This window comes from Onychomys torridus, chromosome 2, assembly GCF_903995425.1.
Source record: "Onychomys torridus chromosome 2, mOncTor1.1, whole genome shotgun sequence".
NCBI lineage: Eukaryota > Metazoa > Chordata > Mammalia > Rodentia > Cricetidae > Onychomys > Onychomys torridus.
This window is the reverse complement of record NC_050444.1, coordinates 167647867-167660851: the sequence shown is the minus strand read 5'-3', so window position 1 is coordinate 167660851 and position 12985 is coordinate 167647867.

Below are 12985 nucleotides of genomic sequence, written 5' to 3'. Positions count from 1 at the left end.
TTCCCAAAGGGGTGGTGTGGGGCAGGTGGTTTTTTGGTCTCTTTTTATGGGTATTGGGTCTGGGATAGTTTTCATTGTTTAGGAGGGTTGGTTACAAGTTGTTGTTAAGGGTTAGGAAAAGGGCTAGGCAAAAGGTGCTTGTTAAACAAAAAAAAAAGAAATAAAAGAAAAAGACAATTACTAGTTTTAAATACTTTACATTCGATTGGATTGTTTTATATTGTATACAAATTATTATTATTGAGATTGTTAGAATATACCATACACGTATTTCTAATCTTGCTCGAGATATTGTATTTATACCATTCATTTAACAATTAATGCAATTTGCTAATCCTTGAATGTTAGTATTACCAACTATTAGGATATATAGAAATGAAAATTAGTGGTTAGACATTACAATTGAACTTGTAGTCATATTAGGTGTGTTTTCAAGATCAAACAGATATATTTTAGATAGACAGGTCATCTTCAAACCCTTCAGAGTTCTACAGAATATGGCATTTAAAATGTTTTAATAACTTAAGAATTTTTCTTTTTTGCTATGACTATGAGACATGACGGCTCCTGGCAGTACCAATCTACTTCAGAGAAAATATGGGCATTGAAGAAACTGCATATGGAGTTAACTTTCATTGTGGCAAAAGTTAGCCACTGGACAACAAAGTATCCTCTAATCAACTGCTGACAAACAGGACAGACAGAACACGAAACAAAGGACTACCGATTCTTGCCAAAACAAGTGTGGTTGTGGCTTTAACAAAAGGCATCTTCTGAAGCCAGGACAATATGGCACCATCCCTGAAGTGAATGGCCTTTGAAATCTGTAAAAGGTACCGTGCCATTTTCTTCGAAGGCAGCTGAACAGGGAGTGGGCCAATGGCTTCTGATGTGCAATGGAACAGCAGATGAAACAGTTATTCTTGAAGAATAACTAAGCTCACCCCTCTCAATAGTAGACTGGCATTTAATAGAGGGATGTGGAGAAGAACGGGATGCCGAGATGAAGCCACATATACACAGCCAAGAAAAATGGACAGCTGAATTGAAAAAGACGTCAATAATTTCCAGAATTTAAAATCCTGAATCATGACATGACACTAATGGAATTCAGGTGTTTCTGGTACATGGACTGCTCTCACCAAATGTGAGGTCAAACTGTTGACCTTGTATACATCCTAGTTCACAAAAGAGTCTGTCAGATACGCTAAGCCTATAGGCTGAAGATGATGCCCCAACACTGCAGAGAAACCTCAGGTGACTGTCCAGACAGCTGGCTGTTTCTGTCAACTCACATTTTTTTTTTTTTTTTGGAAGCTGCTTGCATGCACTTCCTGTTTTTATTTTTTATTAGGTAGTAGTATTTCCTTCTTGGGTCTCTGAGGGAGTTGAAGATCAGTTAGTTATAGTTATAATTATCTTTGTTAAGGATTTCAGAAAAACTCACTAAGAGCTGTAAGTGTATAAATTTGAAAGACATTATAAGACAGTTCCGTTAGCAATATAAGTTAGGATAAAAAGTGAATCAGGTACATTCTGGACTTACCAAAATAGGATAGATAATGGAATTATTTTCTCTGAATTTGTCAAATACAAATGGACTAGACATTGTTTAGGTATTTATTATTTGTATATATGGTATATAGTTATTATACTTTTGTATATAGTTTTTCTTACATTAGTTATAACTTTTTCCTTTTCTTTCTTTTTATTAAAATAGAAAAGGGGAAATGTAGTGATATTTTATTTGTATTGAAATGTGATTTTATTTGTATGTCAATAAAGTTGCCTTGAGGTCAGAGCAAGCCAGAGCAGAAGCTGAGCAGTAGTGGTGCACGCCTTTAATCCCAGCACTTGGGAGGCAGAGCTAGGTGGATCTCTGTGTGTTCAAGGACACAGGCAGCATGGCAGACACATGCCTTTAATCTCAATACCAACCATAGAAGACCTGGAGGTCTGTACAAACAGGCAGTGACGAGAGAAGAGAACAGAAAGTTTTTAAATAGACAGGACGCAGAGAAGTAGGTCTCTTGCGGAGAGGAAGAACCGCAGAAACAGTGAAGGGTAAGGTTTTCCGCTCTTGCTCTGACCTCATGGTTTTTAACTCTGCAATCGGTTCTGTGTTTCTTATTTAACAAGCTGGATACATCTACATTTTTATCTTGGCACTTATATTAACCAAATTTTTTAATGAAAGAACAAAAAATGATCAAACAAATATTTGTAATTGATGTTACATAAATCCCATCAACATTAATTATCCTCTCATTGAATATTTCATTTTCAGACCACCTAATGTATTATCAAACAGAGACCCAATTCCTCCCATTGTAAAAATGTTTCCCAATTTTTAATGTGGGAAAAAATTCTCTTCTAATTCTTCCCTTTAAGAAATCTTAATTGAGCCAGGCAGTGGTGCATGCCTTTAATCCTGGCACTCAGGAGGCAGAGTCTGCAGGCAGATCTCTGTGAGTTCAAGGCCAGCCTGGGCTACAGAGTGAGTTCCAGGAAAGGTTCCAAAGCTACACAAAGAAACCCTGCCTCAAACCCTTCCCCCAAAAAATCTTAATTGTCTCAACAAATTTGCTGGCAATGACAATTTAGATGTGAGGCTGACTGCTTCTGTGTAGAGCAGTAGAAGCCTGAGTGGGTTTCAAGGCAGCTACCTAGTGTTGTAGCAGTCTGAGATGGGATCCAAAATAGAGCCCACAACCCACCAAGAGAGAAGCCAAAGAAACTCCAGCCCACATAGGATGGAGATTCCAGCTGTGTACAGCTCGGGCCTCAGCTGGGGCAAGCGGCTTTCTCATGAATTTGTGCTACAAATGTTGGGTCACCAGATGTAACATTGCTAAATGCTTATTAATTAAAAACCCAGAGCCAAATATTGAGGTGAAAGCTGAAAGATCAGAGAAACAGAACAAGCCAGCCATGTTCTTACTTCTACGAAATCCTCAGCCTCAAGGGCAAGACTTCCTGTTTACTCATGTCTTATATACCTTTCTGTGCCCTGCCATCTTTATTCCTTTCTAGTGCTGGAATTAAAGGCATGTGTCACCATGCCTGGCTCTGTTCCCAGTGTGGCCTTGAACTCCAACAGGATCTCTGTCTCCCGAATACTAGGATTAAAAGCGTGTGCAACCCCTGCCTGACCTCTATGTTTAATATAGTGGTTGGCTTTGTCCTCTGATCCCCAGGCAAGGTTTATTGAGGTACACAATATGTCACCACAGGCCTCGAACTCACAGAAATCTGTCTGCTTCTGCTTCTGCTTCCTGAGTGCTGGGATTAAAGGTATACACCACCATGCCCAGCTCCTGGTAGTCTCCTTTATGGGAGGCTGGTGGAGTATATCAGAGAAACATAGCAGCATACCTGCAGACAGCACACACATATACACACACATGCACAGTATTCACAGGCACACATATGCATTCATAAACAGACTCATGCACATATGTATACATATGTGCACATAGCACACACATTTACACAAACATACATGTACACACTTATACACTGACACATAGACATATATGTGCAGATAGACGCTTGGGCACACTAAGCATACATGTGTGCACACACATGTCTGGTGCATTCATCCCTCTAGCACCCTCCCCTGCTGCTTTCTTGGGTTCTTGCTGTCACACATTTTAGTGTTCATAGGAAGTCTAACCTCAGTATCCTCTAGTGCTGAAGAGGCCTCTAGGTGATGCTGCCTCTTTTGATTGTTTGCACATCTGAAGTCATTGTCAACAGAGAGGATGGCCCCAGCTACACAGGAAAAAGAGCCAGGCTAGCCTACATGCTACCAGTGCCCAACCCCTCTCCTGCTCTTTGGCTCAGGACAATGTACAGCCTGTCCAGGGCACAGCTGACACTTCTATAACCAAGTGGCAGGGCAGTCATCCTAATGACAGGATGACTTAACCTCTGGCCTCTGACTTAACCCTGTTGTGTGATATTTTGTTTGTGTTCTGACAAATAAGGCTTGCCTGGAGGTCAGAGGGCAGAGCTAGCCACTAGTTAACCATAGAGGCTGGGCAGTTGTGGCTCATGCCTTTAATGCCAGCACAATCAAGAGGTGAAGACTGGAATATAAGGCGATGGAGACAGGATCTCAGCCCATTTGGCTGAGGATTTGTAGAGGTAAGAAGTCTCTAGAGGCTACTGTTCTGCTTCCTTGATCTTTCAGGTTATTACCCTGATATGACTTCTGGTTTTAATTGATAAGACTAATTAGGATCATGTTTCATAACCTTTCTGGCTATTCCAATCTCAGACATTCCCCTGAACAGCACAGCTCCTCTAGAGCCCTGTTTGCTGCCCCTGCTCCTTTTTCCTTCCAGAGCTGGGCAGCTCATTCTCCCAGATCTTGTCCTAGCTCTTTTACGAGGTATGGCTTCCCCACAGATGCCTTCTCCCCACACTGGTACTTGCCCTTTGGTATAACAGCCATGTGCCTGATACCAACCTGCTTCTGGCATTAGCAACCAGCTTCTAATGGTTGCTATTTAGGCCAGAGATAGGCCCCTCTCTGTCCTTCCCTCCTGCAGAGCTCAGCTGTAGCAGCAACACTCATCAGAAGGAAACACAAGGTTTGTGAATTGGGTAGCATATATTAATTCCATTTGGTTTATTGTTTTTATCTGTCTGCCATGATAACACATGGGCCCCAGGAAGTAATTTTTTCCATAAATTAACCTTGCAGCTGCTTCATACTAGTTCTTCTGACTATTGGTGTCAATGTCTCAGAGTCCAGCTTCCTAGAGGTACTTACCAGGCAGGAAACACTGGAGCCTCTGGGTCCTAAAATACTTAAATTCTTTAGATGTTTTATGGATCACATAAACAGAGTTTTCTTCATGTTTCCTGCTGGAGCTATGCCCCTTCCCCCTGTGTAATGGATGTTTTTCTGAAATACTACCTTTCTTTACATACCCAGATTCTCATTACTGAGATTGATGTAAGCATTTTGTTTGTTGGTTCAAGGTGGGTGGTGGTGGTGGTGCACACTTTTAATCCCAGCACTTGGGAGGCAGTGGTAGGAGGATCTCTGTGAGTTCGAGGCCAGCCTGGTCTACAAAGTGAATTCCAGGACAGGCTCCAAAGCTACACAGAGAAACCCTGTGTAAGAGAGAGAGAGAGAGAGAGAGAGAGAGAGAGAGAGAGAGAGAGAGAGAGATGTAGTTTAGTTCTGGCTGTCTTTGAACTCACTATGTAGACCAGGCTGGCCTCGAACTCAGAGACCCATGTGCTTCTGCTTTCCAATACTGGGAATAAAGGTGTGTGCTACCATGTCCAGCTGATAGAAGCATTTTATTTTATTATTTTATTTTACTTTTTGTTTTGTTTTGTTTTTTTGAGACAGGGTTTCTCTGTTTAGCCTTGGCTGGCCTGGAATTCAGAGATCTGCCTGCCCTAAACCTCCTGAGTACTGGAATTAAAGATATGTGCCGTCATTGCCCACAGGTTTGTTTTTTTTTTTTTTAAGATTTATTTATTTATATGTATACAGTGTTCTGTCTGTTTGTTTGCCTGCACACCAGAAGAGGGCCTCAGATCGCATTACAGATGTTTGTGGGCTGCCATGTGGTTCTTGGGAAATGAACTCAGGACCTCTGGAAGAGCAATTAATGCTCTTAACCCTCTAAGCCATTTCTCCAGCCCTGCCCACAGCATTTTAAAGCATTCTCTTTTATTTATTTACATGTGTAAGTGCATGTTTGTGCATGTATGTGTGTATGCATGCATCGTGTGTGTGTGTGTGTGTGTGTGTGTGTGTGTGTGTGTGTGTGCGCGCGCATACACACACTTATACATTCCACAATAGTCATATGGATGTCAGAGGACAATTTTCAGGAGTCAGGTCTCTCTTTCCTTCATGTGGGCCCTGGGATTGAACTCAGATTCTCAGGTTTGGGCTGCAGGTGCCTTTATAGGCTGAGCCATTTTAAAGAGCCAGTAGAACTCTCATTTCACAAAAGCAACTCCTGTAGTCAACATGCAGTCTACACTTCAGTAGCCCCTCAAGTTCCTAGGGTTTCATGATAATTGCTATCAAGAAGGACCAAGCTACCTGCTGCACCCCTCTGGACTGCAAGGAAGTTGCTCTCATAAATCACTATAAACAAATGGGTTGTGTCCTAGGAATGTGTCTTAGGGTTTCTATTGCTACAATGAAACACCATGACCCAAAAGCAAGCTGGGGAGGAAAGGGTTCATTAGGCTTACACTTCAGCATTGCTGTTCATCATTGAAGGAAGTCAGGATAGGAACTCAAACAGGGCAGGATAGTGGAGGCAGGAGCTGATGCAGAAGGTATGGAGAGGAGCTGCTTACTGACTTGCTTCCCCTGGCCCACTCAGCCAATCTTTATAGAACCCAGGACCACCTGCCCAGGGAAGGCACCACCCACCATGGGCTGGGCTCTCCCTCAATGTTCACTAAATGAGAAAATGTCTTATAGCTGGATCTGATCAAAGCATTTCCTCAACTGAGGCTTCTTCCTCTGATGACTCTAACTTGTGTCAAGTTGACACACAAAACCAGACAGTACAGAATGAAAGAATGTCTCAGTAACTTAGTGGAGAAACTGATTATCTCAACTGATGCAGAAAAAGCTTTGAATAGAGACTAGAGAGATGGCTCAGTAGTTAAAAGTGTATACTGCTTTTGCAGAGGATCAAAGTTTGATTCCCAGTACCTATCGTGAACAGCTCACAACTGTCTATGACTTCAGCTCTAGGGGTATCCAATTCCTCTGGCCCCTGAGGGCACCAGCATTCACATGCACATACCAACACACAGACATATAAAAGTGAAAATAAATTTCAAAAAAAGTTTTAAATAACTTTTTAACCAGATTGAGGTATGAATCAACTGGTAGAGTGCTTGCCTAGTACACTTGAAACCCTGGAGTCTGTCTATCTCCAGAAGCACATAAACCAAGCATGATAACAGACTGTGATCCCAGCACTCTGGAGATGGAGAAGAGATTAATAAGGTGTTCAAGGCCAAAATGTGCTACATGAGATCCTGTCCAAAAAAGGAGGAGGTGGAGGAAGAAAGAAAGCAAATGTTAAATAGACCAGAGATAGTAGAAAAGTTTACTAAAACGGTAAAGTTTACAAACTAAGCCCATAGCACACTAACACCAAACTCAGTGCATTTTCTTGGAAGTCTAGGCCAGGTACCAAGTCCCCACATACATCAGCAGTTGGTACTCAACACAGCACTGGGTGCTACTGCCCACACAACAGGAAATGAAAACATATGAGAGGTATGAGGATCCTAAGTACATACATGATTTAATGCTATTTGCATAAGACTGATTCCTCTTTACAGATAAACCACATAAATGATGAGGAAGATGTTATATAAAGACTGCTGCATAGAAGACCAACCCACATGGGCTGGCAGTGCAGCTTAAAGCATGTGTTTGGCACACGCAAGGTTCTGGGTTTAATATTTATCACCAAAAACAAAGAAACAAACAAAACTCTGCAACAATAAAAACAATAGAACAAATCAACAAAAATCAATAATATTACCTTGAAAAATATCATATAAAGTGAAATGAGCCCAACACAAAAGGGTCAGTCCTTATGATCCACAGGCATGCAGTCTCTAGAGCAATATTCAATGTGGAGGTGCTCAATGATAATGGCTACAGAAGAGGTGAGTGTGCTTAATGCTGTGTTTAAAATATCTACTAAAATAGTTTAATTTGAAGAGGAGGGGGAAAGTTAAATTGTACATTCTTTTTATATATAATTTACCATGATAAAAAAAATACAGACAATATTAAAGAAGCCAAACATACTGCTAGGTGTGATAGCCCACTGGAGGCAGAGACAGGCGGATCTCTGTGTGTTTGAGGCTGGCTTAGTTTGCATAATGAGCTCCATGCTAGCCAATTCTACACAGTAAGACCCTGTCTCAAAGAGGAGGAGGAAGAAAGAAAGAGGAAGAGGAGGAGGAGGAGGAGGAGGAGGAGGAGGAGGAGGAGGAGGAGAAGAAGAAGAAGAAGAAGAAGAAAAGAAGAAGAAGAAGAAGAAGAAGAAGAAACAGCCACCACCAGACATAAAATGTTTCATAGACCAAGTGAATCTATAGAAACAAGAAGCAGATGGGAGCTAGACCCAGGCAGTATAAGTTCTCTTTTGTGACGGTAACATGTTTTGATGATAAGATAAAATGATGGTTCCCAGGCTGGTAAATGTACTAAACACCACTGAAATGTATACTCTAAAATGGTTAGTTTTCTGTAAATTTCGCATCCTCTTTTATAAAATTCATTTTTTGAGACAGGGTCTTATTCTATATACCAGGCTGGCCTTAGATTTTCTATCCTTGGCTTCAGCCTCTCAAATGCAGGGATTACAGGCCTATGCCACCAAACTCAATCTTATCTCAATTTTTTTTTTTGAGCTGAGGATCGAACCCAGGGCCTTGCGCTTGCTAGGTGAGCGCTCTACCACTGAGCTAAGTCCTCAACTTACCTCAATTTTTTAATGAAAAAAACCCACAACAATAAAAATGGGTAGTATTGTTCAATAACAGCATTAACCAATTAGAAAAAAATAGAATTCACAGTAGAATGAATACTGTAAAGTATCTATCTAGTAATTAACTTACATGGGTGCATACCACATATATCCAAATCTTAAAAATTCAAGGAACTCAAACCTATGCAGAGGTGTCTCCAGTCTCTAGAAAGATGAAACACCATTAGAAACCAGATCCTGCAACTCAATGTGACATCTACAAACTCTACTCCAAACAGCACTGGAATTTTTCAGGAACTAAATAAACTTACCCTAAAAAATTATGAAATTTATGAAATAAGAAGGTGTAATAAAAGCCAGTCATGGTAGCACATGCCTTTATTCTAGCACTTGGGAGGCAGAGGCAGGCAAATCTCTGAGTTTGAGGACAGCCTGGTCTACAGAGCGAGTTTGGGAACAGCCAAGGCTACACAAAGAAACACTATCTCAAAAAACAAACAAAAATATGTGAATAAATAAGTAATCCTTAAAGAGAGAAAGAACAGAGAGAGTTAGGTCCTCCAGATGTTAAGGGCATATGAAAAAGCAGTTGCCACATTTCTATTTAGCACAGGAGCAAATGGTGTGCGGGCAGAGGCTTCCTACAGTGTACACTAACACAACTCCACAAGCCAAGGGGATGAGTTTGTCAGTGCTGGGGAAACAAGTACATAATGGGGAAGAAAATGGAATTTATCTCCCCTCAGCAACTACTCACCTCTGGGGTCTGAGGAGGGATGGAGAAGGGTACCAGGCCTTGACTTCTCATCAATATCATGTTTAAATGTGATTAGGAGCTGACACTAAGCCTGATGGCCAGGACATGGTACAATTGGAGAACTAACTACATTCTGCAAGTTGTCCTTTGACTTCCTCATGCTCATCATGGCACACACAATCAATCAATCAATCAATGTAAGAAAAATAATTTAAATGTGATTGGAGTTGGCTGTCTAGGACCAACAAGAGCAAAGAGGAAAAACTAGCAAGAGGCCATGAGTGGCATTTTCATGAAAGGGTGCCCCTGAACTTGGGGCTGTAATGAATAGAGGCCCATAATCAGTAGTTACAGACATGAAAATAAAAGGCTGAGAAGGGCTTAGATCACCCATCAATTGGCAAGGCCAAGACCTGGTGCTTGTCTGAGCTATGGAGATCATGAGCAATGTAGACAGGGAAGTCTGACAGAGACCCAATATAACAGGTTAAGTGCCCCTACAGAGCCTTGTGCTGGACAGTGTCCCAGCACATGAATTGGCAGTGTCTCAGAGGTCACATGGGTGAAACTTACACCTGATGCTAGGTGACCAAAGGGAGGATGGAAGGGAAACAGGGTTGGTGTCTATACTAAAGCAATCCTTATTGGACAGTCCACAGGGAATAGTGCACAGGAGTAGAAGAGCAGGCAAGCAAATGCCCTCCCAAGGGAGAACAAAGACTTTGTCTGAGGACTCCTGGCTCTCTGCAGCTTGGTGGGTCTACACTCGTCCCAGATGGACCATACCCATAGACTACTTCCCCATGCAAGTGGCCACAGAGTCCACAGCAGCCACATGCAGTCTCCTACTTGTCTAGTTGCAGAGTCCTGAGGTCATCATCACTTTAGACTCCCACCAGGGCAGAGCAAGAGGGACTCAGATTAATATATGGCTCAGGGCCTTAGTGGGTGGGTAAGGCATGGCCTGGAGGCAGGGTACAAGCTTGAACAATGGATAAGAAGGGAACTAACCCTCCTCGAGTAGACCCTTGAGTGCCCACCACTGAGACTGAGGGTAGTGGCTGTAAAGGCTGGCTAAAGAGTGCAGAGTGGTTCTCAACAGGGCAATTTCTGTAATACAGAGATCTTTAAAAGTCACAGCACATCTCACTGGATTAGGGGCCAGATGAGGTGAGTGACCACAGAACCAGTAGTGCATGCAGAAATGTGTGGAGGAGGGTGTTTCCACTCCTGCCAGAAAACACAAACCTATCCTGGAAAAGGGAGCTGTCCCCTACCCCTACAATGTTCTCAGTTTTTCTCCAAGGAGAGCTGTTGCCCTTGAATCACAAGTGGCCAGGGTTCAGCAGCCAGGGCTAGGATACTAGCAGGGTGTGTAAGCCCCCAGGACTGCTTTCTTCTGATATTTTTTGTTGTTCATTTTCCTGTTTCTCCAAGACAGGCTTTCTTCATTATTACAAAGTCTTCAATTTTCAATGAAAGCCCCTTGGCATTCCTGTGTGAATGAACATTATACACAAACCCTGTTTTTTTCTTAGAGCAGAAGTTAAAAATTATTCAACACAAAATTCCTGGGCTGTGGAGCAGCAGCAGTTGTACCAGGCAAAGGTTTTCACCACATTCCGTCCAGCCAGGCTGTGATAAGACAGCCCTGCTAGCCCACAAGGCACCTGCAGCCCCAGGGACCAGGTAGGACTGAGGCTCCTCCAGAGTCTGTGGGGTTTGGGAACAATTATCTGTGGGTTGTAGTTACCACTGTGTTTCTGAACAGTACCAAGGCTCTGCCCTGAAAGCTTTTCTTCCTGGCCCTGTATACAGATGTCAATGTCTTGGGAGGGTGTTTTCTAGGGCATGTCAATCTGGACACTCAGATACCAACATGGACTCGAGTCCATGTGAGAGGAGGCACCTTCTGCAGAGGGCAGTGGGGGTCTTCTTGAAAGCTACAACCACTTTCAGTATGAGTTGGGAGGTGGGATGAGGATCAGACTGTGATCTTAGATTATTTGGAAACAGCCTGGATAGCTAGACAGTAAAGGACTATGTATGTCTCTCTCACTCAAAGCCATGGCCTGAGAAAATTTTATAGAAAAACCATGGAGTAACCTTTAGTACCTAGGAGAAGTTAGGAGTCTTGAACTACTTGATGTTTTATGGATCTTAAACTTCCCATGAGAAAAGGTGGTTGTGAAGATTCTAATGTGGTCCAACTGCATCCAGCCTATGTCTGGTACCCAGAGGGGAATGCTTATGATCTATTCCACAAATCAAGTCACACATGTACTTAACTTGCCCTTGTAGGATCTGGAGTAAGCTAGGGTTAGAGTGTGTGTCCCAGGTTTCCTCTATTAAAGCTGAAATTCTAGTGGGGATCCAAAAGTCCAGAGTATTACAAGAACAGGCCTGCTCTTGGCCTCACCGGCAAGGCTTTTGGGCACTGTGCCAGAAAGAAGACATAGGGAGGTCAATGAACATGGGAAACTGGACCTCATGAGGAAATGCCATAATGGGAAAATCTAGACAATATCAACCATCAAGACAAGATGAAGTGTAAAATGTGAGGTGTCTATTGTCAAAGAGTAGGGAAGGTGATTTAAAGACACATCCTTAGAAATCAGAACAAATGTTCTCAGCCAAGTTTCAGCAGGCCTTTAGCTACAGGTTGTAAAAGCACTGTTTCACCACTCTCAGACCTCACAGAGAGTTCACCAATATAACTTCTACTTTCATTTTCTATTAACATTGTATTTGAATGTTGTTTGAGACTAATATTCTATAAGAACTAGACAAACACTTTCTCAGCCACACTCTGTGCCTGCCCCAACTCTAGTGGGATTCACCGACACTTGCTCTGACAGGACTAAAAGCTGCTACCACTGACCTCACCTGGGTGGGAGCATGTTTATCTTTCTCTTACCTCCTGTCTTGGCACTGAATACGTGCATTTTCTAATCTTTCCCGTAGTTATTCTAGGAGTTCAGCTAAACTGTTTTGTGGCAACAAGATCTGCATTCAAGGAGCCTATGACTCCTGATATTTGTTCTAACCTGAACTCTTGTGCTATTTCCTATAGGGTTAATAATTGCCTTTCTCTTCCTTGCTTGCTTAATTTTCTCTGATCAAATTACTAATTCATCTGCACTGGACCTTTCTGGGGAGGCTTTTGGCATGAACCTCCTGTGCCTGGGGTGGAGCTGGTGTCTTGAGATGACCTCAGATCTTCATCCTGAAGATCCTCCTTATCTCCCTCATCAGATTCCCTGGATCTGGAGCTCATATTTCTTGGGTTGCTCTTTGTCAAAGTGCTACAAAGTCTTTCTGTAGCCACTTAAAAGTAAGACAAAGGAAATGTATGGCTTTGAAGGTGCTATTCTATGATCTTACTAGGATGGTAGTTAAGCTGGATCATTTTGTGGCTGTGAACATCCTCCCAGTGTTTTCCAGCGCCTCTGTGGACATAGGCAATAACATTTTTTTAAAGATTTATTTATTTATTATGTATACAGAAGAGGATGCCAGATCTCATTACAGATGGTTGTGAGCCACCATGTGGTTGCTGGGAATTGAACTCAGGACCTCTGGAAGAGCAGTCAGTGCTCTTAACCTCTGAGCCATCTCTCCAGCCCCAGCAATAACATTTTAATCCCTGTTTTTGTTTTTTGTTTTTTTCTCTAGAGTTTCTGGGGACTTTTCTTTTGTCTGTATGGTTTTGACATTT